The sequence below is a fragment of the Triturus cristatus genome, chromosome 1_2 (assembly GCF_964204655.1).
Source record: "Triturus cristatus chromosome 1_2, aTriCri1.1, whole genome shotgun sequence".
Lineage (NCBI taxonomy): Eukaryota > Metazoa > Chordata > Amphibia > Caudata > Salamandridae > Triturus > Triturus cristatus.
The window spans coordinates 917,505,852-917,533,567 of record NC_140580.1 but is presented as its reverse complement, the minus strand read 5'-3'; the positions used below and the strand labels follow the sequence as shown (position 1 = coordinate 917,533,567).

General features: G+C 45.5%; 1 long non-coding RNA gene across 1 annotated transcript; it reads right to left on the bottom strand.

Moving 5' to 3' along the window:
- Nucleotides 1–101: 101 nt before the first annotated feature.
- LOC146868318 (uncharacterized) lies at nt 102–27,716 on the bottom strand. The gene is made up of 3 exons (XR_014966201.1): nt 27,649–27,716; nt 27,451–27,557; nt 102–1,234 (listed from the first exon to the last, which is right to left on the bottom strand). It is a non-coding gene; the product is annotated as an uncharacterized LOC146868318 (long non-coding RNA).

The window sequence follows — 27,716 nt, the reverse complement described above, 5'->3', positions numbered from 1 at the left end:
GGGCAGCGCAGCTAGAGTGCCAACTGCAATCGATGGGAGAGAGAGACGGGCAGAGATCACATGCAACTATTTCTGAGTAAGTGAGGGGACACAGCGAGTTGTGAGAAGTCATGACGTAGTTTAATGTGGCACCACGCCATGAACACATGAACAGGCCAATCTGGCAATATACCATCTATACAAGGAGTATGTCCAGGGTTACGTCACCCAATGGGAAGTGGCTAAGCAGGGCCACATCAATGTTTGCGCATACGCGCTGCAGTGGTGGATTGCACGGCCTGTGCATCCTCACTAGAGCCAACCCCAAGCCGCCTGCTGCTCCTGCGTGCTTCTGGGACGGGGGGTGTGATGCTGCTGCTGGTGTCGATGCGCTCCGCAGCATCCCCTGCAGCAGTTGTCGACGCCTGACTAGTCAATAGCACCCCTAGTGCACTTGTCACCTGCACCATCCCCCGAGACAGGTCGCTGCAGCACTGTGTTAGGCCCTCCTGCATCGTCACAGAGCGCCGGCAAAGTAGGGAAGTCGCAGTTGCCAGACGGTTGAGTGCCCTGCTGGTAGTGTCCCTTCTCTGGCGTTCCCGGCGCCGTGCTTCGATGTCAGCATCTAATTTGCTGCACAACTGCTGGATTGACTGGGACATGTCCCGAATGCCCGCAGCCATGCCGCCAATGTTTGTGTCCATGTTGACTAAGCTTGTCTTCATCACCCGCATGTGCCTCTGGACTGACATAACTGCCTTTGATTGCAGGCGCTGTTGCTTCAACATTTGGCCCTCGAGCCCCAAGAAGACACCATGGCCGTCAGTGGGTGCTGGTGGACTCTGGACACGCGACCTGCGGCGCCCTCTTGCTCCCGTCTGTGCTGCCTGTGAGGTGTGGGGCACAGTGGGATGGCTCCCTTCCTGGTGCCCGGTGCGGTCTTCTGGGCCCATGCTGTCGTCTGACGAGGTGTCGAAGGCTCGTAGCCTGGCTGCTGGACGCCTCCTCATTCTCACACCTGCAAGCGGAGATGTGGCCGGTGATTCGAACATGAGTGGCGATGCTGGCTGTGGTTGTGGTGATGCTGGCTCTCGGTGAGGTGATGCTGGCTCTGTGTGCGGCGAGGCTGGCTGTGTTGGTGGTGCGGCTGCCAGTGGGCCTGCTCCCTGGTCTGAACTCGTGCTGGCTAGAGGTGATTTTTGTGGCAGGTGTGCCGTCTCCCCTGCAGCATGCCCTGTACTGCATGATGTCACATCTGTGGACAGAAAAACAACATTGGCTCAGTGTCCCCGAAGGGCTGCATTGCAAGCGTCACAATAAATCATTTCACATTCCAATCTGTCCTCTGTCTCCTTGTTCCTCGAGTGCGTGACATGCCCTGTTGCCCTGTGACATTTACGTCATGGTTAGTGTTGCCCTGACTGCATCTCCCGGAATGCATTGCCTGTCTGCACTGACACGTGTGGACTGCAGTGTGATTCTCGTTTCACAATGGGGGATGTGGGATAGGGGTAGGGGGGGCTACATTGCTGTGCTTTCGTCTTACCTTGGTGTGTTGCGGCTCTGGCAGAGCTGTCGGCGTCCCCAAGACCCACGACGCTCTCTTGCTCGATTGTGGCCGCCACCAGCTCCTCCAGTTCGGTGAGGGCAGGTGCCCTGTTGGTTCCACCTCCGGTCTGGCTGGCCTCCTTCTGGATGTCGCCCATCTTCCTCTTGGTCACAATCCTCAGGTCATACCAGCGCTTTTTGAGGACCTCAATGTCCCTGTGGGTCACTCCCACAGCATTGACCTGCGCCTGGATGGCCAGCCATATGTTGCGCTTTTCGGCCTCAGGCACTTGCAGGGATTGCCTCCCAAACAGCTTCTGGTGCTGCTTCACCACCTCCTCCACCAGCACCTGGAGTTCCTTGGGGCTGAATTTGAGCTTCCTCCTCCTTTCCCCTCCGTCTTTCTGTGTTCTCTGGCTGGACATGCTGTTCGTTTCCCGCTCGCACATGCAACTGCTCCCTGCCTCTCCTCTGCACTCCAAGCCTCTCCAGGGTCGGCTAATTATGTACACCTGCCTGGGTGTGGCCACGTCGGCTAATTGTGTACACCTGCCTGGGTGTGGGCAGTTCCTGGTTGGGTGGGCTGTCGTTGCACAGGATTAGCTGTTTCGTCAAGTCATGTGATGTTATTTACCGAATCCGTACATACCGATTCGGTGTTTTCCGAATCGGTGGATACCACCTCGGTCTTTTCCGAATCGGTAGATACCACCTCGGTATTTTCCGATTCGGTAATTATCACCTCGGTATTTTCCGATTCGGTGAATTCCGATTCGTATTTACCGAATGTTACCGAATCGGTAACTGTTACCGAATTTTTACCTACATATAACTTACCGATTCTAATTTACCGATTCGGTACGGCTCGGTATTTAAGAACCGGTAAAATTTATTTACCTACATGAGGCCCTATATCTTCTATCAACAGTTACAGATAGAAGCTCTACGTTGGTTCCAAAGCTCTCCAGGCTCAAAACATCCTGGGACCAGAAAGATGTTGGCACTACTACTGGGACTTTTTTGGTGGTCACATATGTCAGATGGCGTAAAGCGATACACACAACAATGTGTGATCTGTAGCCAAGCTAACGATTATTGATCTGTTGGAGTTCTGCAGCCTGTGTTCACACCAGCTTAACTATGGATGATAATTTCCATGGATTTTACTGTTAAACTAGCTTATCTGTAGTAATTGGTTACTTTGAAAAATTGATTACTTCACAAAGCGAGGCCATAATATTCCACTGAAAAATTACCTACAGCAGTGTAACTAGCTTTTTCTTGCTGCCTGGCGGCCATGTTAAGTCCTACTTTTTCTCATATATATCTATAATCTTATTGTAATTTATTACTATAAGCAATGATTTTCAGCATAGTCCATATTTCTGGATATAAGCGCCACTTGGACTTTCTAACTTAATATCCCTGCTTGTCAGGTATATACAATCCAGGCTACAATTCCCCCTCGGGCGCAGATGCAGATATCATTTTAAGTCCCCTTTTATGGTGATCGATCAGGAGGAACCTGATTCCAGTTCGTACCTTGTAACATCTTCAGCCTTTCATTCAAGCTTTTGCTTCCTTGTCTGTGGATCTCGACTGTGGAATGCATAAGCCTGTACTCCAGGGAGGTCCTCCTCCTCAGTCCTCCCTCTGACTATCATGGTCGCCCGCGGCGAGGATCAAGACACTGCAGTTTCCTGCTCTGCCTGACCAAAAATAGCCTCTAGGGAAGGGTTAGGTTAGTTTTATTTTTAACAATCATGCCCCTTTAATCCTTACAGACCACTGTAGCATCACACTATTGATACGTCCAGGCTAAGGGAAAACCAGGGATGCAAGATTTATTGATTAGCAGCTTTTAATATGTGTGAGCAAATCTCTGCCTGCACCCACTATAACTCATCAGAAGGTGCTCCCATTAGCCCTACCAATCCATCTGTGGCAGGAGCAAGTGCCTGAGATATATAATAACAATATATAACAGCAAGCCATTATCAGTTGGATACTTGGATTGAAACTGTCAGTTCAGGTAGATTGTTCCCACAAATGTTGCAGTGCAATCACTCAACTACCCTAGTCAACTTGACCACTTAAAATGCTGTCAACTTTGTTATAGGCTCTGCAGATCTGCTTACAACCAGATTTTACAAAATGATGCTTAGAATCCATGACTGCATCATTTGAGCACAATAGCTTAACAAATTAAAACGTTGTATCCTTCCTTCCAGATTCCTCTCCCCAACCCATCCCCATGAAAACTGCAATCTAAAACAGATGCTATGGACAATATAAAGAAGGCATATTTAGACTCTCTGCATAATGCCCTCGGGGAGGAGGAGGAAGATGGACCAGCAGACAGTATAATTTCTATTCAGGACAATTTCTGTGGTGAAGGGCATTCAGAAGCCACAGATGAGGTTATTCAAAGTTTTGTTCTATGAGTTAATAGTGGCACATGACACAATCCACCTTATCATGATAACGCTTTGAGACCCTTGGTGAAATGTGCGCTGAATAAAAACCAATGACTTGACTTGACATGTATACGTCTTATATATTTGTCAAAATTGTGAGACCTGTATAAACCTTCCAAAAAACCTAAGACAATTTGTCTAAAAAAATGAGGATATTCAAAGGTCCTGTTGCTCCTTGCCAAACAGAAGAGAAAAGAGAACCCTGACACAGGAGTGGGGCCGTCTGGTATTCAGGTCCCTCTACCCTGCTTAAGGATACCTTTAAACCAGAAGAGATCATTCAACCCTGTTTTTCTGAATGAACTCCACCCCGATAACATCAGCATATGTCCAAAGCAGACACTAGAAACTATTCCCAAAAGAATTCCAGAATAAACTTTGGGCTGAGTATTCCATACCCTCACTTCTGGGGCAAGCTTTGTGAACTGGCAACAATTGAGGCAAGCCCACGGGCTAAGGGAATACTGTTTGGGGATCTCTATGTGAAATAGGTTGCACTGTTTGTCAGTCCTCTTACATCTCTTGACAAGGCCCAAGTGACACTCAAAAGGTCTTTCAACCCCACCTTTCCACCAAGGCTGGCAGAGACTTGCAGCTGTTCCACCAGCCCGACGTCCTATCAGGCTCCCTTCAGAGGAAATCATCATCACTGAGGATCTTGGATCAACAACAAAAGAGGAAACCCATTCTTTCCTCCAAGGACTCGAGGTTTCAGAGCCTGATTCCAGTGGAGAGGCATCTGTAGAGAATCCTCAAATACTTCCTATCCATGTAAGCTACAAACGTTCTTCCTCTTAGAACTAGAGGGGAGAACATGACATTATTATAATATCTGAATGCAAATCATGCAAGATGCATAAATTCTTCAGACAGTGCTATGTGTACGTCTCAAATTTTACTCAACACCTTACCAGGCCAGTCTGCCCAAATTCTTTTTTCAGCTCAGAAACAAAATTTTCAAGATCAAGAGAATTATTTACTGATTCAGAAACAAGCTATCCACTGTGCACCCACACCCCAAATGGTTCTCTCAGCAACATTTTCCTTGTGGACAAGAAGGGTGGAGGGTTCTGCCTGGTGGTCAACCTCAAGGAATTCAATGCATCAGTCCTCTACGGGCATTTAAAAAGGTAGAGGATTTATCTCTTGAGACATCTTTTAAAATAAAATGACATTATAGTTCAAATGGATCTCAAGGATGCCTTCCTAGCAATTACAATTTTTCTTCCCCATACTCATTTCCTACAGTTTCAATGGAGACAGACAACCTATGAGTTCTTGGCACTGCCATTTGATCTCTCTTCAGGTTCTTGGTGTTTCACCAAGTTGGTGAAGCCTGTCATAGAGGTTTTGAGAGCTTTTGGAATTTGCATTATAATTGATCTGGACAACAATTTTATCATAGCTGAAGTTCCACATCTCCTCAAACAACAGGAAGACATGATAATCTTCCTTCTGAAGAATCTAAATGGTGTGATTAACCAACACCAATCAAGTCTAAGCTGTTCCAATCAAATGATCTTTTTGGGGTTTGCCATTGACTCTATTTCAGACTCCCCATCTTTGCTTATGCAAAACATCTAGGCCATTCAGAAAGAGTTTGCAAAGTTCTTACAAAGATTAAAGTCACACTCCGCTGGGTAGCCAAGCTTGTAGGTCTAGTGTCCTCTTCCAACCAGTCAATTTTTCCAGGCCTGTTAGACTACAGCGCCTGGCAGAGACTGAAGATCCTCTACTTATGGAAGGGTCTTTCCTACTCCGACCAAGTTCCATTGTAAACAGAGGTACCATAGCAACTTCAATGGTGACTCAATTACATGGAAGCGTGGAACGGAAGGGCCATTTTCGGTCTCGTTCCTGACACGGTGATCAAATTGGATGCCTGTCACCTAGGCTGAGGTGCAAGCTCTGGGGAAATAATGACAGGAGGCATGGGGTCTCAAGAGAAGTTATCTCTCCACATGAACTGTCTCTAGCGCCCCGCCAGCACCTTTGCGACCTGTTCCTTCTCTCCACTGAAGACTCCTTGTTGTATCCTTCTCATAATGGACAACTAAGAGTTGATTTCCTGTCCTTCAGACACTTATGATACTTCCAACCTTTCCAATTCCACAGCTGGGCCCAGCGGGGCAAACTCATCCACTAGTCATGTAACATCAGCTATGACTTATGGCCTGGAGGCTTTCTGCAGACACTGGCAAGTGCCAGGACTTTTGGAACAAGCTCTTAAATTCCTTGGTAAGGCCCAGTGCAACTCAATTCACAAGAGATACACATCAGCTTAGAACAGATGGACGCACTGGTGCACAGAATGGAATTGAATCCCGTGTTAGTAGATGTAACCTTTGTGGTATTTTTTTTTTGCTTAGCTTCCTTAGCAGCTGGTCATGTTTCTAATAGGACAGAGAAGTTCTGCCGCTCAGCAATTTCAGCTGCCCACCTTCCGACTGCAGATCACCCCGTTGGAGAACACCCTTTGGTTTCCAAGTTGCTATGGGGTATCAGATTTTCCCCCACTCAAGATACTTGTATTTATGGAATGCAGTGGTGGCTGCTATGGCATTTAAGTGGTGGGGCAGTGCGGGGGAGTGCTGCAGGGGAGGGCAGCATGGAGGTAAATTATTTTATTTTAAAAGCTTACCTACATTTTGCAGCATTGGTGCTCTTCTGGCCTCTGCTCCTTGACTCCCACCATGCCACAGGGTCCCCTACGCCAATCCAGACGCTGCTCTCATGAGGGTATAAGCCAGCATGAGAGCAGCAAGGTGATTGGTGTGAGTGCCCTAGTTAGGCGCTCACTATGGTTCTATGACCCTTAGCTTGTTCTCCACCCGGCTGTAAAGCACAGCTAGGGTGGAGAGATCAAAGTGCGCATGAGTGTTTGGCCAGTCTTTCACGGCCGGCCAAACTGTCACATGCACTTGAAGCAGTGCCACCACTCCTCCTCCTTCCTGCAGCTGTTTCGATGTGCCGGAATGGATGGCCCAGCCCTTGGCTCAACTGCAGAAAGCAAGTGAGAAGGGAGGAAAAATAAAATGATAATAACCTTTGTTATTATCATTTTCTTTTTCATTGCTCAAAATCAGTGGGGCGACGCTCCTCCACCTTAGCGAAGTAGCCGCCACTGATGGAATGTCTCTGTGGTACACACACTTTTCAGACTTCGACTGACAATATAACATGATCCAGAAAATAACTCTCAGCAAAATTAGATAAGAGTCTTTGCCAACCTTCTCATAAAAGACTGTCAGACATTTGAAAATTGGATCTTGCAGGCAGGTACTTTACTCTAGAAGTTATTTTTCTGATAGCCAAATGAATGACCAGTCTCCTTTCCAGCTTTACCCAGGCCCAACTGTGTATGCTAAACTGTGTATATGAAAGTGTTACCAGAAGAAAAAACAAAGAAAATCCAACCGTATGTCACAAAATAACTATCCTTCCAGTAGCTGCTTCTTGTTTGTCAAGGAAAGTTTTGAGTAACGTATTACTCGGATACTTTTAAGAAGGTAGTTTATTGAAGTAGATAAGAGCAAACCCCCAGCAGCTGTCTCTCCAACAATGTCCGCTCACCGTCGTCTCCTGGATTCCAACAAGCTGGATTCCAGTAGTGGAAGCTTGCCGTTGCCAAGCAGCAGCTACTAGGATATGTAAACACCAAATAATTAGAATACAACATATCCCCTTTCTTTAGAAAACAAATAAAATAAGAATCACAAAAACAAATGACAATAAAATCAAATTCACAACTGAAAACATTCTTATGAAACTAGTTACAAATGTAATCATGTAATTTCTTAGGCAGTTTCTTGACACACGTGCTAGATTCTCTATTCTTAGACAGAGTATTGAGATGTGTACTTACTCCACTGATAGGAACCTCTTTAGTCTCACTGTTCACAACTGAGTTGGAAATGACATAATCAGCTTTTATCCATTTACGCACTTCTGTTTCATTGCATATGGCCACACGATTAGCATTCCACCACTTTCCATTTGAAAGCTTCAAGAAATCGCCATTAATAGACACAACCTTCTTTGGAACAGAAAACCTAGAACTTCCTTTGTATTGGATAGTCCCCAACTTTACTCTTACAAACATGCTATTCCAGCGGTGTCGCCATACTTGCAGCGCTTGTCTGTGGAAGCTCTGTGATTTTAATGACCCGTTTTTGTCTTTTACTTTAGTTTGTGTTTGGACACTTATCCCCTGTTTTTAAGCCTGGCCTCGCATACTCGCACTGCTGACATCTAACCTGCACTATAATTGCCTGAAAAACACCGCGCTTTGCGGGTCCTTTGCCCCCGACTCGTGGCGGCCATATTGGGTGTGGGTGATCCTTCGCGCGCTCTAGTCCCCTTTCTATTCCGCTAGGCGTGCTTATAGGTAGCCATGCTGACGCGCAGCGGTCACGCGCAGCGGTCACGCCGGACTGACGCCGGAGTTACGCCAGAGCTCAGCCCGTCTGTGCCCGTCCGGGCCCAGACGGGCATAGGGCCGGTCCCCCTGCCCGACTCACGGATGCCATCTCCGGCTTTCATCAGGTACACGAGGGATGAGCTCATGCTTTGGCGGCCACCGAAACTCGCCGCATGTAGGTATGTTCACAAGGGAGGGCAACCGTTCCTGCCCTGCGGGGCCTGTAATACGGGTCTGGTAACGGCCAAAGACAATTGTTTGTTGTCAATGGCCCTGTTGAACTGTCGGTCCCTCCCTAGTCATGCGACAGAAATTAATTCCCTCATTCTCGACCACAAGTTGGACGTCTTGTTTTTAACAGAAACCTGGATCTCTTCCAGCTCCGGCCCGGATATGGTCAGAGCACTTCCACCAGGCTTTCTTATATCTCACCTAGATAGACCAGTAGGGCGGGGAGGTGGAATTGCCATCCTTTACAGGGATACGTTAACCTGTAAGGTCCAGGATGGAGGGATGAGCAACTGTGAGAGCTGTCAATTCTCTCTACGGTTGTCGCATACCGCTTCCTTGGCAGGCCTCCTTGTCTATCGCCCACCTGGGACCATGGGCAACTTCCTCAACTCTTTTCTTGAAACAGTCGCGCTTCTTGCCTCTTCCACAGTCAACTTTGTGGCACTAGGTGACTTTAACATCCATTTTGATGACCCCTCTGACTCTCTGGCAGTAGATCTTCAGGGTGATCTGAAAGCATTCGAGATTAACCTGGTCAATTCAGGTGCAACGCACGGGAAGGGACACTTGCTCGACCCCTTTTTTTCGAACTCGGAACGCCTTAAAGTACTGCCCGCGCTGGTTCTGCCCTGGACAGATCATTTTATGCTTCCGGCCCTGTGGCAGTTTGATGTCCCAGTGGTACCTACACCTAGAGTATACACGGTGGAAAGAGCCTGGTCTAGGCTCCCAGTGGACACCTGGGCAGTACACTTGGAGGCGACAAGTCCCCCCCCCGGGCCTGACCCGCTAGTCGCTGATGCGAACTTAAACACCTGGTTGACCAACTCGCTCGATGCTATCCTCCCTAAGAAAAGACTACTCACCAGGGGTAAGAGAGTGGGATCAGCTCCCTGGTACACGCCAGAGCTCAGAGCTTTTTAGGAAGGGTTGCAAGAGGCAGGAGCGGATCTGGAGGAGGGACTGGGGCGAAGTGAGCCGGAGAGAATACCGGGCAGCACTTAACATCTACAAATCCGCCATCCGGGCAGCGAAATCCAAGTTCTTTGAGGAGAGAATAGGACTCTCTTCTAATTCCTCGAAAGAGTCGTTTAAGGTCATCAGAGAACTTCTGCAAACCCCCGAACCTCCGGTCACTCATGACAACCCGCGTGAAAAATGCTCAGAATTAGCCACGTTCTTTAAATCTAAGATAGAAAACATCTTGGCGTCCCTCCCTCGGTTAGCGCAGGAGCAATCCTCCGAATGCAACCCTGGGTTTCAGCCTGGGGTGAGGACAGCAGAGCTGGACTCCTTTGGTCCAGTCACTGTGGACGAGGCTCTTGGGGTCTTGGTGACCCTGAAGAGTGGGTCTCCGAGAGATCCGGTACCGATGAAATACCTGAAGCAGGTAGCTTCTACCATCAGCGGCCCAGTGACGGACCTTTTGAACCTATCCTTCACCCAAGGAGTTGTGCCTCCCAGCTGGAAAGGAGCGGTAGTTAAGGCCCTCCTGAAGAAGCCCAGCCTGGACCCCGCTGACCTTGTTAATTTTAGGCCTATCTCCCTGCTCCCCGGCCTTAGCAAGGTGGCGGAGAAACTTGTGAATAGGCGCCTTTCGGGTTTTCTGGAATCCAACTCTCTCTTGGGTGACTCCCAAACGGGATTTCGCCCTGGCCAGGGGACGGACACTGCCCTGCTGGCAGTCGTGGAGAATGCCAGGAGCATTTTGGATTCAGGGGGATCGGTGGCAGTGATCCTCCTGGACCTTAGTGCGGCATTTGACACCGTAGACCATCAGGTGTTACTCCAGCGGCTGTCGGGGGTGGGGGTCTCCGGGTTGGCCCTGAAATGGCTCGCGTCCTTCTTAGAAGATCGGACGTTTGAGGTCTGGGAAGGCCACGAGAAGTCAACATCGGTTCCCCTCCAGTGTGGTGTGCCACAGGGCTCATCGCTGAGCCCCACACTATTTAATATCTATATGGCCCCACTGGAGAGTGTGGTACTGCCACTGGGTATCAAGATCATCAGCTATGCGGATGATACCCATTTGGTGGTTGGGCTTCCCCAGCCGGCGAACCAACCCGACCTGCTGCACACATGTTTAGCCAGGGTCTTCACCTGGATGTGCAACTCAGCACTTAAACTTAACGGTTCAAAAACCGAACTGATGATGCTGGGGAACTCCCCTCCCTCCTTGTCCCCTAGTAGCTGGCCTAGCTGTCTGGGAGAGCCACCTACCCCAAAACAGGAGATTAAGAGCTTGGGGGTGTGGCTGGAGCAGGACCTATCCTTCAAGACACACGCAAAAAAGACCGCAGGCGTGTGTTTCGGCCTGCTCCGGTCAGCCCGGAAGATCCTACCCCTCCTCCCGATGGCCACTAGGAGGTTACTAATCCAGGGTCTCATCATTTCACGGCTGGACTACAGCAGTGCGCTGGTTCTGGGGGCTCCAGAATCAACTCTAAACAAATTGCAACAAGTTCAAAATGCTGCCGCCAGGCTTTTGACGGACCTTCCCAGGCGGCAGTCAGCCCGACCTGCGCTGAAGGCGCTCCACTGGCTCCCTGTGAGAGAGAGGGTGAAGTTTAAAGCACTCTGCATGGCTCACAAAATCTTGCAGGGAAAAGGGCCCCCTATCCTGCGGAGTATGGTCCAACCTTATAAGGCCTCTCGCGCCCTCCGCTCAGACCACCAACATCTCTTGCAAGTCGCGAAAGTAAAAAAAGCCAGGACTGGCGGTAGAAGATTTTCCGTCAACGTGGCAGCATTATGGAAATCCCTTCCGCATGCCCTTCGCTCCGAAACTGGCACCTTGCGATTTCGCAAACTTTTAAAGACTCATCTGTTCCCTGCTTAGTGCTCTGCTGGTTTGGTGTGTACTCTGGACGAGCGCTGTGTAACGCCCTGAACGTCTCAGGATCGTTTAACAGACACGATAATGAGAACGCAACCACTTGTGAAGGTTTAGTTATTTTAATGAAGGCAAAAATAATACAAGGAATAAACAAAGGTTATAGTCACGGGAATCCTCCAGGCTAAGTACGTTACCAGCCCACAGCACGGATGGTCCTAACCGTCCTCTGCATATACGCCGATCCCGGCGTATGCCAACAGAGGGCAGAAATGAAATGGCCGACAATGCCAATCGGTAGGCTGTGAGGGGCACGAAGAGTGTTGGGGAGAATCGAGGAGTCAGGGAAACACCCAGCCGGGGTCTCTACCTGAAGGGAGCAGCCGCTCAACCTCTTCCTCAGACTGCACCGGGACGCGGAGTCACCTCCTGGTGATGCGTCACCGATACCCCAATCACAAGAAAAGAAGACTGAACCGAGAGCAGCCGCTCGATCGATCCTGTGGACTTCCGAGTCTGTAACGCGGCAAACACCTCCTGGTGTGCGTTACAGCTGGCAGTCCCTGTATCTCTGGTCGGGCTGGGAGTTACGACTCCAACCAGCAAAAGCGCCACTGCGCTTTGACTCAGCCGAGTCAAAAAGCGAAGCTCAATGGTTATCCGGTAGAGCTTCCGGGTCCTTCACAGGTGACGATGGGGCAAGACACGGCCCAGGGAGTAACGACTCGACCTACCTCCGTTCTTGCCTTACTGGAGCACCACTCCGGAACACTGCTCTTCACTAAGCAGGTACGTTGGTGTAAACACAATATCCGACAGCGTTGTACCTCCCGGTTCCTCCCTTTATAGGGCGTGTTTTCCTTGAGTTATGTAACAGCTCTCCTGTTTACATAAGGGCGTGTTTTCCTTGAGTTATGTAACAGCTCTCCTGTTTACATAAGGGCGTGTTTTCCTTGAGTTATGTAACAGCTCTCCTGTTTACATAAGGGCGTGTTTTCCTTGAGTTATGTAACAGCTCTCCTGTTTACATAAGGGCGTGTTTTCCTTGAGTTATGTAACAGCTCTCCTGTTTACATAACCTCTCAACCGCTAAGCATCCTGGGAGATGTAGTCCGTTTTCGCTGGTTACCGTTTTCCTCCCCTCGCATGACAGGAATTCTTGACACGCTGGGATGCCCAAGGGTAACCACGCGCTATACAAGACTCAATAATAATAATGCCCAATACAAATTTCTTGGGATTTTTGAACAACTTATCATTGTGTCTCCGCTCATAAGAACTTTGATCATTTTCAACCTTTGTTCTGATGATACTATCATCAATAGTTTTTTTACCACATCTACCCATCCACGTAGGCACAGCAAAGGAACATGGAACTTGAGTAAGCAAAAAGGAGTTTCGCCTGTAACTGAATGCGGAGTGGTTCTGTAATTCCACAACATTTTTTTTACTAAACACTTCCAATCAAGTTCATTATGTACGGCCATCTGTACACATTCACCCAAGATATGGTTAAAGCATTCTATAAGACCATTTCCCCTGGGATGATAAACTGGAGTTTTTAAATGTTTTATGCCCCATTTTTAAAGAAATTCACCAAACTCATTGGACGTAAATTGGGGACCATTATCAGTCAGCATTTCTGCAGGACAACCTTCTCTTCTGAAGATTTCTTCGCAAAAATCAATTACATTGTTAGTTTTTACTTTGGAAAAATAGTCCATTAGTACTATGGCAAATTTACACCCGACACCAAGAATCTCGAAAGGGCCACAAATGTTGATTGCTAATCTTTCCCATGCTTGCTTAGGCCACTTTACATGGTGGATAGCAGTTTCCTGAATATCATGTGTTTTGTCACTACCGGAACATGTTACACAATCTCTAACAAATCTTTCAATCTGCTTGTCCATGCCAGGCCACCAGAAGTCTTCTCTGGCCTTCCTCTTCATGGCGGACATGCCACCATGTCCCGTATGCAACAATTGCAACAATCTTGATCTCATGGAAAAAGGAACTAGCAATTTATTATTCCTTCTCAAAATGCCACCCACTACGGATTATTCACACCAGACTTCTTTATAAATTAATAAATCATCATGTGACTTCCAACCTTCATTCATCGGAAGACAATCAACAATTTTTTTTAAGTCAACATCATCTAAAATTGATTTTTTCCAATCAGACTCCTGTATGGCATGACATATATCGCTAACTTTGGTTACTACCCAATCTTCAACTTCTGTGTCACATTCTCCACAATCTACTTTTTCAACTGGAAGTCGTGATAAACAGTCAGCATTCACATTTCTCACTCCAGGCACATATTTAATGCAAAAATGGTATTCCTGTAAGCGATAAATCCACTTAGCAATGCGCGGTGTAGCTCTAGCTGCGCCTGAAGTGGAGAATATGTCAACTAAGGGTTTGTGATCTGTGTGTAGTTCAAAATTAGTGCCCCACACAAAATTCCGGAAATGTTGCACTCCTCACCAACACGCCAACGCCTCTTTTTCTATGGTGGAATATGTGCTCTCAGCTCCCTTAAGTGTTCGTGATGCAAAGGCTATCCCTCTCTCTTTGCCCTCATGGATTTGCATAAGTACCGCACCCAAACCATACCCACTTGCATCTGTTACAATTATGCACTTATCACTAGCATTGAAAGGTTTTAAGGAAATAGCATTAGCTACCGCTTTTCTTACTTCTTCAAAAGCATATTGACACTTGTCAGACCACTTGTATGCTGCCTTTTTCTTCATTAATTCACGAAGCGGAAATACACAATTAGAGAAGTTAAAAGTAAATCTTGAGTAGTATTCAGCAAGTCCCAGGAAGGACCTTAATTGATCCTTATTTTGTGGAACAGGCGCATTTTCTAAATCTTCCACCAACTTAAACTTAGGTTTGATCCCCTCTTGAGTTAGGGTGTGACCAAGATAGTCCACTTCAGTTTGACAGAATTTGCATTTCTTTAAACTAATGGTTAGGCCAGCTAGTTCTAATTTGTTTAACACAATACTTAACGCGTCATTGTGCTCCACTTTGTCTTTTCCCTACACTAAAATGTCATCCTGAAACACAAGAATATTGGAAATGTCCTTCAAAATGCCTTGTATAACTCTTTGAAAAACTGCCGAGGCAGATGCCAGACCAAAAGGCATACGAACAAATTGAAAAGCTCCTTCCGGAGTAATGAAGGACGTTAAGTGCTTAGATTCTGGTTGTAGCAAGATTTGATGATAAGCACTTGACAAATCTAGGGTGGAAAATATTTCCCATTGTCAACAAAGGCTAACATATCATTAATGTGGGGAAGAGGGTGGCGGTCAACCCAAATGCATTCGTTTAGATCTCTTAAGTCCACACACATGCAGATACTGCCATTAGGTTTGTGTGCAATCACAATTAGACTAAGCCATTCAGATGCTTTGATCGGTTCTATGATACCTTCCATGCACAATCTATCTAACTCTTACTTGAGGGGTTCCCTCAACGCCAATGGTACATTTCGTACTTTGTGTACTTTCAGTATAACCCCTTCCTTAACTATGATCCGATGTCTAAATTTCCTCAAACATCCTAGTTCATCTTTAAAAAGATTAAGATATTTTGACACCCATTCATTTTCGTTTTTAGGTTCATTTAAAAGTACTTGCATAGGATGATTAGGATTAAGAATGATATTCAAGGCTTTTTGTTCTCTCCATCCAAGTAAGGATTTCCCTTTTTCGACAACATATAGTTTGGACATTGTTTCTCTACCTTGAAACTCAATTTTTGACAAAAAATAACCAATAACAGGTCATTTCTGACCACAATATCCTACAGGATTGACATCAGTAACTTGAAGATTTTTCGAACCCAAATCTATCCAATTCTGTTTGTTGATTAAGGTGAAAGGAGAACATGAGTCTGCCCACATGGGTAAGATCTTATCATCAATAGAAATGTTACATTTAGGAGGGTTGTAATTTTCAACATTGCCAATATCATCAACCTCATCAATCATATATACCTCAATGTCACTTTCAAATGACTCATTAGAAGCATCTTCATTAATGACATTAATGACTGGTTTTGAGTGAAATGTGTTGGATGTTTTACAAACTCTCTGAAAATGTCCTATTCTTTTGCATTTGTAACATCTGCTTTTTGCTGCAGGACAATGAATAGCATCAGATGAATGTCTGTTACTACCACATCTGTAGCATAATTTGTTAATACTAGCTATAAAAAAATGTTGTCACCTTTGACCTCATCTATTCCATTACATTTTTTGTTTTTATCACTTATTTTACATACTTTTGATGAATTGGTATCAACTTTGGATTCAACATCTGTCAATTATTTAACATATAAAGACGTATTTTCGATACGTTTGTCTATTCCTATGGCCTTCTCTAACGTGGAGTCAATTAAATCTAACAACTTTTCTGGAATTTTTTTTGTTATTCGTAGCGTTAATCATCTGATCTCTTATGATTTAATCTCTGAGATTTTTAAACCTACACGTGGTTGCTAATCTTAAAGCTGCGACATACTGTTCAATCTTTTCCCCATGTAGCTGTTTTCGAGAAAAAAAATGTATGTCTTTCTACCACAATGCTTAATTTTTTGCCATAGTTTTCTTCCAACATTGCTAAGGCTATTTCATAAGAATCTTCTTCATCATCAGAATCAGCACTGTCATTTCTTGGCACAGTGGACGGTTTAGGAAGTGTTTTTAGTACATTTCTTCCTTCCACCCCCAAATGGTGTTTTAAAATTGCCAATTTCCTTTTGTGAACGTAATCTTCACCTCCAATTGCCTCCAAATAGGTTGTAAAAGACTCCTTCCAGTCCTCCCAGGCCATGCAAGGAGAACAGGGCTCTTGAACAAAAGTAGGGGGTGGAGCAATAACCTGGGAGGTCATGTTACCTAAGTTGATAGGCGGTGTGTCTATCACCGATGACTTCTGGGTTGCCAGGTCGCGTGTTTTTAATTACCGACTTCAATCACCACTTAATGTGACACTGACTTCGATGCGCTCAAATAAGGTAATTTTTAAACACTCCTTACAGGAACAGTGAGCTTCTAATGACAGGCGGTGTGCTTGTCACTGTTGTCCTCCGTTGCTAAATTCACAGAACTCGTTGTCTCGTTTTTCAATTACTTGGTTGGCATAATGCAGCTGCCGGTAGTGCACCACAATATAGTAAGTTAGAATTGCCAACCAAGATGGCGGCACGTCTGCGCGACCTCAAAACACAAGGTCACGTCGGATTACGTGCGATGAGCAGGACGCTGAAAGAGAGAGACAAAGGACTGACGCGGTCCACTCCTATTACGCACTCCAGAATTTGCGTACTCTTCAAATGACGCTTCCTCAGCTCGCGCCTTCCACAATTCGTGCTCCACACAGCTCGTGCACTCTTAAGCCGTGCTCTCCAACGGAACGGTTACTATGTAAGTAATATATATATATATATATATCTTTACTTACATGAATTCACCGAAACCGCCTGTTTCTTATAGACGAGGTAATCCTCAGGCACTGCTGGAGGTCTTCGGGTCTTCAGGGTAATGTGAGTACTCATAAAATCGCCACAAAATTGCTCAAACTTCACAAAAACTTACATTTAAGTTGATGTAGATAACCTTTTCTTCTTCTTCAGCTGTATCCCATCCTCGTCGCCATTTTTGAGTAACGCATTACTCGGATACTTTTAAGAAGGTAGTTTATTGAAGTAGATAAGAGCAAACCGCCAGCAGCTGTCTCTCCAACAACGTCCGCTCACCGTCTCCTGGATTCCAACAAGCTGGATTCCAGTAGTGGAAGTAGTGGGGGTCTCCGGGTTGGCCCTGAAATGGCTCGCGTCCTTCTTAGAAGATCGGACGTTTGAGGTCTGGGAAGGCCACGAGAAGTCAACATCGGTTCCCCTCCAGTGTGGTGTGCCACAGGGCTCATCGCTGAGCCCCACACTATTTAATATCTATATGGCCCCACTGGAGAGTGTGGTACTGCCACTGGGTATCAAGATCATCAGCTATGCGGATGATACCCATTTGGTGGTTGGGCTTCCCCAGCCGGCGAACCAACCCGACCTGCTGCACACATGTTTAGCCAGGGTCTTCACCTGGATGTGCAACTCAGCACTTAAACTTAACGGTTCAAAAACCGAACTGATGATGCTGGGGAACTCCCCTCCCTCCTTGTCCCCTAGTAGCTGGCCTAGCTGTCTGGGAGAGCCACCTACCCCAAAACAGGAGATTAAGAGCTTGGGGGTGTGGCTGGAGCAGGACCTATCCTTCAAGACACACGCAAAAAAGACCGCAGGCGTGTGTTTCGGCCTGCTCCGGTCAGCCCGGAAGATCCTACCCCTCCTCCCGATGGCCACTAGGAGGTTACTAATCCAGGGTCTCATCATTTCACGGCTGGACTACAGCAGTGCGCTGGTTCTGGGGGCTCCAGAATCAACTCTAAACAAATTGCAACAAGTTCAAAATGCTGCCGCCAGGCTTTTGACGGACCTTCCCAGGCGGCAGTCAGCCCGACCTGCGCTGAAGGCGCTCCACTGGCTCCCTGTGAGAGAGAGGGTGAAGTTTAAAGCACTCTGCATGGCTCACAAAATCTTGCAGGGAAAAGGGCCCCCTATCCTGCGGAGTATGGTCCAACCTTATAAGGCTTCTCGCGCCCTCCGCTCAGACCACCAACATCTCTTGCAAGTCGCGAAAGTAAAAAAAGCCAGGACTGGCGGTAGAAGATTTTCCGTCAACGTGGCAGCATTATGGAAATCCCTTCCGCATGCCCTTCGCTCCGAAACTGGCACCTTGCGATTTCGCAAACTTTTAAAGACTCATCTGTTCCCTGCTTAGTGCTCTGCTGGTTTGGTGTGTACTCTGGACGAGCGCTGTGTAACGCCCTGAACGTCTCAGGATCGTTTAACAGACACGATAATGAGAACGCAACCACTTGTGAAGGTTTAGTTATTTTAATGAAGGCAAAAATAATACAAGGAATAAACAAAGGTTATAGTCACGGGAATCCTCCAGGCTAAGTACGTTACCAGCCCACAGCACGGATGGTCCTAACCGTCCTCTGCATATACGCCGATCCCGGCGTATGCCAACAGAGGGCAGAAATGAAATGGCCGACAATGCCAATCGGTAGGCTGTGAGGGGCACGAAGAGTGTTGGGGAGAATCGAGGAGTCAGGGAAACACCCAGCCGGGGTCTCTACCTGAAGGGAGCAGCCGCTCAACCTCTTCCTCAGACTGCACCGGGACGCGGAGTCACCTCCTGGTGATGCGTCACCGATACCCCAATCACAAGAAAAGAAGACTGAACCGAGAGCAGCCGCTCGATCGATCCTGTGGACTTCCGAGTCTGTAACGCGGCAAACACCTCCTGGTGTGCGTTACAGCTGGCAGTCCCTGTATCTCTGGTCGGGCTGGGAGTTACGACTCCAACCAGCAAAAGCGCCACTGCGCTTTGACTCAGCCGAGTCAAAAAGCGAAGCTCAATGGTTATCCGGTAGAGCTTCCGGGTCCTTCACAGGTGACGATGGGGCAAGACACGGCCCAGGGAGTAACGACTCGACCTACCTCCGTTCTTGCCTTACTGGAGCACCACTCCGGAACACTGCTCTTCACTAAGCAGGTACGTTGGTGTAAACACAATATCCGACAGCGTTGTACCTCCCGGTTCCTCCCTTTATAGGGCGTGTTTTCCTTGAGTTATGTAACAGCTCTCCTGTTTACATAAGGGCGTGTTTTCCTTGAGTTATGTAACAGCTCTCCTGTTTACATAAGGGCGTGTTTTCCTTGAGTTATGTAACAGCTCTCCTGTTTACATAAGGGCGTGTTTTCCTTGAGTTATGTAACAGCTCTCCTGTTTACATAAGGGCGTGTTTTCCTTGAGTTATGTAACAGCTCTCCTGTTTACATAACCTCTCAACCGCTAAGCATCCTGGGAGATGTAGTCCGTTTTCGCTGGTTACCGTTTTCCTCCCCTCGCATGACAGGAATTCTTGACACGCTGGGATGCCCAAGGGTAACCACGCGCTATACAAGACTCAATAATAATAATGCCCAATACAAATTTCTTGGGATTTTTGAACAACTTATCATTGTGTCTCCGCTCATAAGAACTTTGATCATTTTCAACCTTTGTTCTGATGATACTATCATCAATAGTTTTTTTACCACATCTACCCATCCACGTAGGCACAGCAAAGGAACATGGAACTTGAGTAAGCAAAAAGGAGTTTCGCCTGTAACTGAATGCGGAGTGGTTCTGTAATTCCACAACATTTTTTTTACTAAACACTTCCAATCAAGTTCATTATGTACGGCCATCTGTACACATTCACCCAAGATATGGTTAAAGCATTCTATAAGACCATTTCCCCTGGGATGATAAACTGGAGTTTTTAAATGTTTTATGCCCCATTTTTAAAGAAATTCACCAAACTCATTGGACGTAAATTGGGGACCATTATCAGTCAGCATTTCTGCAGGACAACCTTCTCTTCTGAAGATTTCTTCGCAAAAATCAATTACATTGTTAGTTTTTACTTTGGAAAAATAGTCCATTAGTACTATGGCAAATTTACACCCGACACCAAGAATCTCGAAAGGGCCACAAATGTTGATTGCTAATCTTTCCCATGCTTGCTTAGGCCACTTTACATGGTGGATAGCAGTTTCCTGAATATCATGTGTTTTGTCACTACCGGAACATGTTACACAATCTCTAACAAATCTTTCAATCTGCTTGTCCATGCCAGGCCACCAGAAGTCTTCTCTGGCCTTCCTCTTCATGGCGGACATGCCACCATGTCCCGTATGCAACAATTGCAACAATCTTGATCTCATGGAAAAAGGAACTAGCAATTTATTATTCCTTCTCAAAATGCCATCCACTACGGATTATTCACACCAGACTTCTTTATAAATTAATAAATCATCATGTGACTTCCAACCTTCATTCATCGGAAGACAATCAACAATTTTTTTTAAGTCAACATCATCTAAAATTGCTTTTTTCCAATCAGACTCCTGTATGGCATGACATATATCGCTAACTTTGGTTACTACCCAATCTTCAACTTCTGTGTCACATTCTCCACAATCTACTTTTTCAACTGGAAGTCGTGATAAACAGTCAGCATTCACATTTCTCACTCCAGGCACATATTTAATGCAAAAATGGTATTCCTGTAAGCGATAAATCCACTTAGCAATGCGCGGTGTAGCTCTAGCTGCGCCTGAAGTGGAGAATATGTCAACTAAGGGTTTGTGATCTGTGTGTAGTTCAAAATTAGTGCCCCACACAAAATTCCGGAAATGTTGCACTCCTCACCAACACGCCAACGCCTCTTTTTCTATGGTGGAATATGTGCTCTCAGCTCCCTTAAGTGTTCGTGATGCAAAGGCTATCCCTCTCTCTTTGCCCTCATGGATTTGCATAAGTACCGCACCCAAACCATACCCACTTGCATCTGTTACAATTATGCACTTATCACTAGCATTGAAAGGTTTTAAGGAAATAGCATTAGCTACCGCTTTTCTTACTTCTTCAAAAGCATATTGACACTTGTCAGACCACTTGTATGCTGCCTTTTTCTTCATTAATTCACGAAGCGGAAATACACAATTAGAGAAGTTAAAAGTAAATCTTGAGTAGTATTCAGCAAGTCCCAGGAAGGACCTTAATTGATCCTTATTTTGTGGAACAGGCGCATTTTCTAAATCTTCCACCAACTTAAACTTAGGTTTGATCCCCTCTTGAGTTAGGGTGTGACCAAGATAGTCCACTTCAGTTTGACAGAATTTCCATTTCTTTAAACTAATGGTTAGGCCAGCTAGTTCTAATTTGTTTAACACAATACTTAACGCGTCATTGTGCTCCACTTTGTCTTTTCCCTACACTAAAATGTCATCCTGAAACACAAGAATATTGGAAATGTCCTTCAAAATGCCTTGTATAACTCTTTGAAAAACTGCCGAGGCAGATGCCAGACCAAAAGGCATACGAACAAATTGAAAAGCTCCTTCCGGAGTAATGAAGGACGTTAAGTGCTTAGATTCTGGTTGTAGCAAGATTTGATGATAAGCACTTGACAAATCTAGGGTGGAAAATATTTCCCATTGTCAACAAAGGCTAACATATCATTAATGTGGGGAAGAGGGTGGCGGTCAACCCAAATGCATTCGTTTAGATCTCTTAAGTCCACACACATGCAGATACTGCCATTAGGTTTGTGTGCAATCACAATTAGACTAAGCCATTCAGATGCTTTGATCGGTTCTATGATACCTTCCATGCACAATCTATCTAACTCTTACTTGAGGGGTTCCCTCAACGCCAATGGTACATTTCGTACTTTGTGTACTTTCAGTATAACCCCTTCCTTAACTATGATCCGATGTCTAAATTTCCTCAAACATCCTAGTTCATCTTTAAAAAGATTAAGATATTTTGACACCCATTCATTTTCGTTTTTAGGTTCATTTAAAAGTACTTGCATAGGATGATTAGGATTAAGAATGATATTCAAGGCTTTTTGTTCTCTCCATCCAAGTAAGGATTTCCCTTTTTCGACAACATATAGTTTGGACATTGTTTCTCTACCTTGAAACTCAATTTTTGACAAAAAATAACCAATAACAGGTCATTTCTGACCACAATATCCTACAGGATTGACATCAGTAACTTGAAGATTTTTCGAACCCAAATCTATCCAATTCTGTTTGTTGATTAAGGTGAAAGGAGAACATGAGTCTGCCCACATGGGTAAGATCTTATCATCAATAGAAATGTTACATTTAGGAGGGTTGTAATTTTCAACATTGCCAATATCATCAACCTCATCAATCATATATACCTCAATGTCACTTTCAAATGACTCATTAGAAGCATCTTCATTAATGACATTAATGACTGGTTTTGAGTGAAATGTGTTGGATGTTTTACAAACTCTCTGAAAATGTCCTATTCTTTTGCATTTGTAACATCTGCTTTTTGCTGCAGGACAATGAATAGCATCAGATGAATGTCTGTTACTACCACATCTGTAGCATAATTTGTTAATACTAGCTATAAAAAAATGTTGTCACCTTTGACCTCATCTATTCCATTACATTTTTTGTTTTTATCACTTATTTTACATACTTTTGATGAATTGGTATCAACTTTGGATTCAACATCTGTCAATTATTTAACATATAAAGACGTATTTTCGATACGTTTGTCTATTCCTATGGCCTTCTCTAACGTGGAGTCAATTAAATCTAACAACTTTTCTGGAATTTTTTTTGTTATTCGTAGCGTTAATCATCTGATCTCTTATGATTTAATCTCTGAGATTTTTAAACCTACACGTGGTTGCTAATCTTAAAGCTGCGACATACTGTTCAATCTTTTCCCCATGTAGCTGTTTTCGAGAAAAAAAATGTATGTCTTTCTACCACAATGCTTAATTTTTTGCCATAGTTTTCTTCCAACATTGCTAAGGCTATTTCATAAGAATCTTCTTCATCATCAGAATCAGCACTGTCATTTCTTGGCACAGTGGACGGTTTAGGAAGTGTTTTTAGTACATTTCTTCCTTCCACCCCCAAATGGTGTTTTAAAATTGCCAATTTCCTTTTGTGAACGTAATCTTCACCTCCAATTGCCTCCAAATAGGTTGTAAAAGACTCCTTCCAGTCCTCCCAGGCCATGCAAGGAGAACAGGGCTCTTGAACAAAAGTAGGGGGTGGAGCAATAACCTGGGAGGTCATGTTACCTAAGTTGATAGGCGGTGTGTCTATCACCGATGACTTCTGGGTTGCCAGGTCGCGTGTTTTTAATTACCGACTTCAATCACCACTTAATGTGACACTGACTTCGATGCGCTCAAATAAGGTAATTTTTAAACACTCCTTACAGGAACAGTGAGCTTCTAATGACAGGCGGTGTGCTTGTCACTGTTGTCCTCCGTTGCTAAATTCACAGAACTCGTTGTCTCGTTTTTCAATTACTTGGTTGGCATAATGCAGCTGCCGGTAGTGCACCACAATATAGTAAGTTAGAATTGCCAACCAAGATGGCGGCACGTCTGCGCGACCTCAAAACACAAGGTCACGTCGGATTACGTGCGATGAGCAGGACGCTGAAAGAGAGAGACAAAGGACTGACGCGGTCCACTCCTATTACGCACTCCAGAATTTGCGTACTCTTCAAATGACGCTTCCTCAGCTTGCGCCTTCCACAATTCGTGCTCCACACAGCTCGTGCACTCTTAAGCCGTGCTCTCCAACGGAACGGTTACTATGTAAGTAATATATATATATATATATATCTTTACTTACATGAATTCACCGAAACCGCCTGTTTCTTATAGACGAGGTAATCCTCAGGCACTGCTGGAGGTCTTCGGGTCTTCAGGGTAATGTGAGTACTCATAAAATCGCCACAAAATTGCTCAAACTTCACAAAAACTTACATTTAAGTTGATGTAGATAACCTTTTCTTCTTATTCAGCTGTATCCCATCCTCGTCGCCATTTTTGAGTAACGCATTACTCGGATACTTTTAAGAAGGTAGTTTATTGAAGTAGATAAGAGCAAACCGCCAGCAGCTGTCTCTCCAACAACGTCCGCTCACCGTCTCCTGGATTCCAACAAGCTGGATTCCAGTAGTGGAAGCTTGCCATTGCCAAGCAGCAGCTACTAGGATATGTAAACACCAAATCATTAGAATACAACATAAAGCAATGAGTTTTCTTAAAATAACCCTCATCCACCAAAAGGCCCCTTGGTGGCATGCTTCCCCTAGGCACATGCACATTCCACCTTAATAGTAATCAGGGAGACCAAATAGGTTATAAAGGAGTGGTCAAAGGGATCAATCACTTTGGTCCTGAAGAAAAGCCTAGGGGAAGGCTTGAAACATGTAGACCAGGGAGAAAACCACTCATTATAATGTTCATTTCTCCTCTCCCCTTTTTAACAATACCAACTACATGAAGTAATAAAGTCTAGGTTCCATGTAGCCAGGTATTTTTTACCTCGCAACTTTCCTTGACCCTTCCGTTCTCACAATAATACATAGTAATCACTTAACAAAAGTGCTCCCACGTCACCATCGGTCGTAGCACGCCCCCTCCCGCAGCTGGAAGAACCCAATGATGAAGCATGCCACCAAGGGGCCTTTTGGTGGGTGAGGGTTATTTTAAGAAAACTAATCGCTTTCCTTGACAAAGAAGCAATTACTGGAAGGAAAGTAATTTATTGACGTACAGGTGGACTTTCTTTGTTTTTTCTTGAGTTAAAAAGGAGGCTGAGTCCACAGCGAACCTAACCTCTTTCTCCCTCCCTTGTTCTTTATGAAAGTGTTACATCTGATCTCAGATCTTCTTCATTGACCAACTACTAATTTATTTTATTTGTCCTTATTGTTCACATTAGTCAGATGGATCCTGACTGAAGCAGGAACTGACACTTCCATTTTTAGTGCTTAGTAAGGGGTGCAATTACCTCAAAATCTTTCAACCTAGGAGCCCTACTCAGGGACACTGTTCATGTAGCAGGTGGGTCCACAGATTCTAGGTTCATTTTTTTTTTATTATAAACCAGTAAGTTATCATTTTTCCATGGTTTTTGACAGCTTTGAACTTGCATAATCTGAGCCTCCCGTCTGGCTATGGAATAGAACATGTTATAGCAAACTTGAACAAGAATTTTCAATTCTAATATACACAAGGAGGTAATGCTTATCTCACCCGGTTATTGAGATTGTGGATTGTATTTATGATTATTTTCTCCCTGCCACAATTGTATATTTAAACAGTTTATGGAAAGACTATTTAGAATGATACTTTGCTGAATTTCACAAGCATGATACTTGACATTACTGTGCAAGATTGCATTACTTTCTCACAGGAAGATGAGGTGGTTCTTATGTTAGCATACATGTTTATATGTGTATCGGAGCTTTGATTGGTTGACGGACCATTGGGACCTATGGGGCTCGTAGTTTTTCATTATCTGTGTTATGGGTATTGTAGCCCTATTGGATCTACAATATGTTAATGTTTATTGTAACATAGGTGCGGTAACAAAACTCAAAAGGCAGACTGAATGATCCTTGCTTCCAAATCCTTAACAGAATTTAAAATTCTTGTCCACGTCTGCTATAAAAATTTTGATTTGTGGTTTTGGTTGCATACTTCCAATTTTTAAAGAAGCAGGGGCGAGTTGTACGACCCAGGGTACCACGGCCAAAGATCAGCAACAGCCTCCCAAACACCAGATGGTGAACGGCAGTCTCCCTTGCACCGGTCAATAGGCATAGCTGAGCTCATTAGCGGCCTGGGGAACACACATCGGGTGAGCTCAGCTGGGCAACAAAGCACATACCCCTTCCACTGGATGTTCTGGGACTGTCCGACACTGCATAGTTATTGGCACGCGATTCATACTACTCTCCGCATGGTCACAGGGTTGCAAGACCTGTACACATGGGAGGCGAGCGCCCTGGGTATACACAGGCGGCACAAACACAAGAAGGTGGAAAGACGTTACGCCTCCCTAGTGCTTCTCCTAGCCAAACGGTGCATCACCATGCACTGGAAGACACCGGAGGGGCCCCCCCTAGCGGCATGGGTAGGCGCAGTCAAAAAATGGGGTAAGGCGGAGGAAACATTACTCAGAACGGAGGAAGCCCAAGGGATACGCAAACACCCGATCTCCCTGTCATGAACCATGTTAATGCATTCCTTTGCGCACGAAATAACAGCTGTGGCGGGCCCACAAGCGATCGATCCCCCAGCCGCGAGCCAGGAGCCCACCCAGGGAGACACACGAGAAGACCGGGCGCTCGGTGGGTCGCAGTCGTAGAGAACATCTGTCCCGCTACCACACTTCCATATAGGCAGTAACTGGCACCCCTGCATCCCCCTCCTCATCCGACTATTCTCCCCCCCATCCCCGCGTGTGCGAAAACTCCATCATCCCACGCGATGGTCCAGCGCTCAGGCACAAGACTACTGTTGCTCACTTTCCGCTGTATAGTGCAGCTCCCCCCCCAGTTTCTATGTCCCCAGTTGGTTGAAGGTTAACTCATGGCTGCAACCCCATAGCTTGATGATACACCTCACAGGGGAATAGGCACACTACATGGCTCTTATGCGGCGCAGTGACCGCCATGCGCATTGGTGGGGCATGCCCAGACGCAGACCCCGGACGTCTGTCTGCAGCTTACAAAGAGTAGCATCACACAACCCCACGGGTCCACGAGCTCGGGGGCCCACCTGGGCTGTGGCTGGGCGCTCCTGCCTTGTGTAGTTATGCACCAATAGTAACTCCAAATGTGCCTCTGTATGTAATGTTTATGCAAATGCCAATAAAAAAAAAATAATTTTCAAAAAATACCCCTTCCACTGGAGTGGGCTTCACCGCCAAGATGGTGGTCTCCCGCATTTCCCCTTCTCCGTTGTTGCTGTGCAGTTCTCGCCATGTTGCCCCTTTCCACAATCCTGGGCCCCACTGTCTGCCAGGGGAGATCGAGTGATTGTTTCCCTCGACTCCTGAACATGCGGGGGCTAGATGGAGGGGCTTCGCTGCGATCCACGCCGGAACGGCGATCCCAAGCCCAAGAGTTCCCGACTGGAGCTCCTGAGCAGTCGGCCATCTTGCGATAGAAGATACGTTGGTTCTTAAAAGTCTCTACTGGTTGCACAAATACTGGTTGCAAAATTAGCCAACTGTATTTTTTCATGTATCTGGCCCGAAATGTGCTTCATTGGGAATTCCCTTAACTAATTTCAAGACTTCAGATTAATGGGGAGATTAAATTGCCCCAATTAATTTCCTGTAAACCTCCATCTTTCTGGTGTCTAAGCGTTGATGTATATGCGATACGCATCAAACCTTGCACTCTCACAGTGTTGCGCGTTGCCTGTCCGCAATGGGCTTTGTAATACAAAACTCACCTCTGACAAAGGATAACCTGAGATCACTGAAGGCTCCTATTGTGTTAAATTCGCGTTCTCACCTTCTCTCTTCTTTTTTGCATTTAAAGGACGGAAATAGATGTTGCCTAGAGAAAATAATATTGGCTAAAATTAATTCAAACATTCTATCCATCACTTGTTTTTATTTTCCCTTAATAAAATGTAAAGCACACTCACCATCAATTAGATTTTGCACAGTACGTCTACGCAGGCGCTGAGGTATTTCCTCACGTTCGTATGACGAC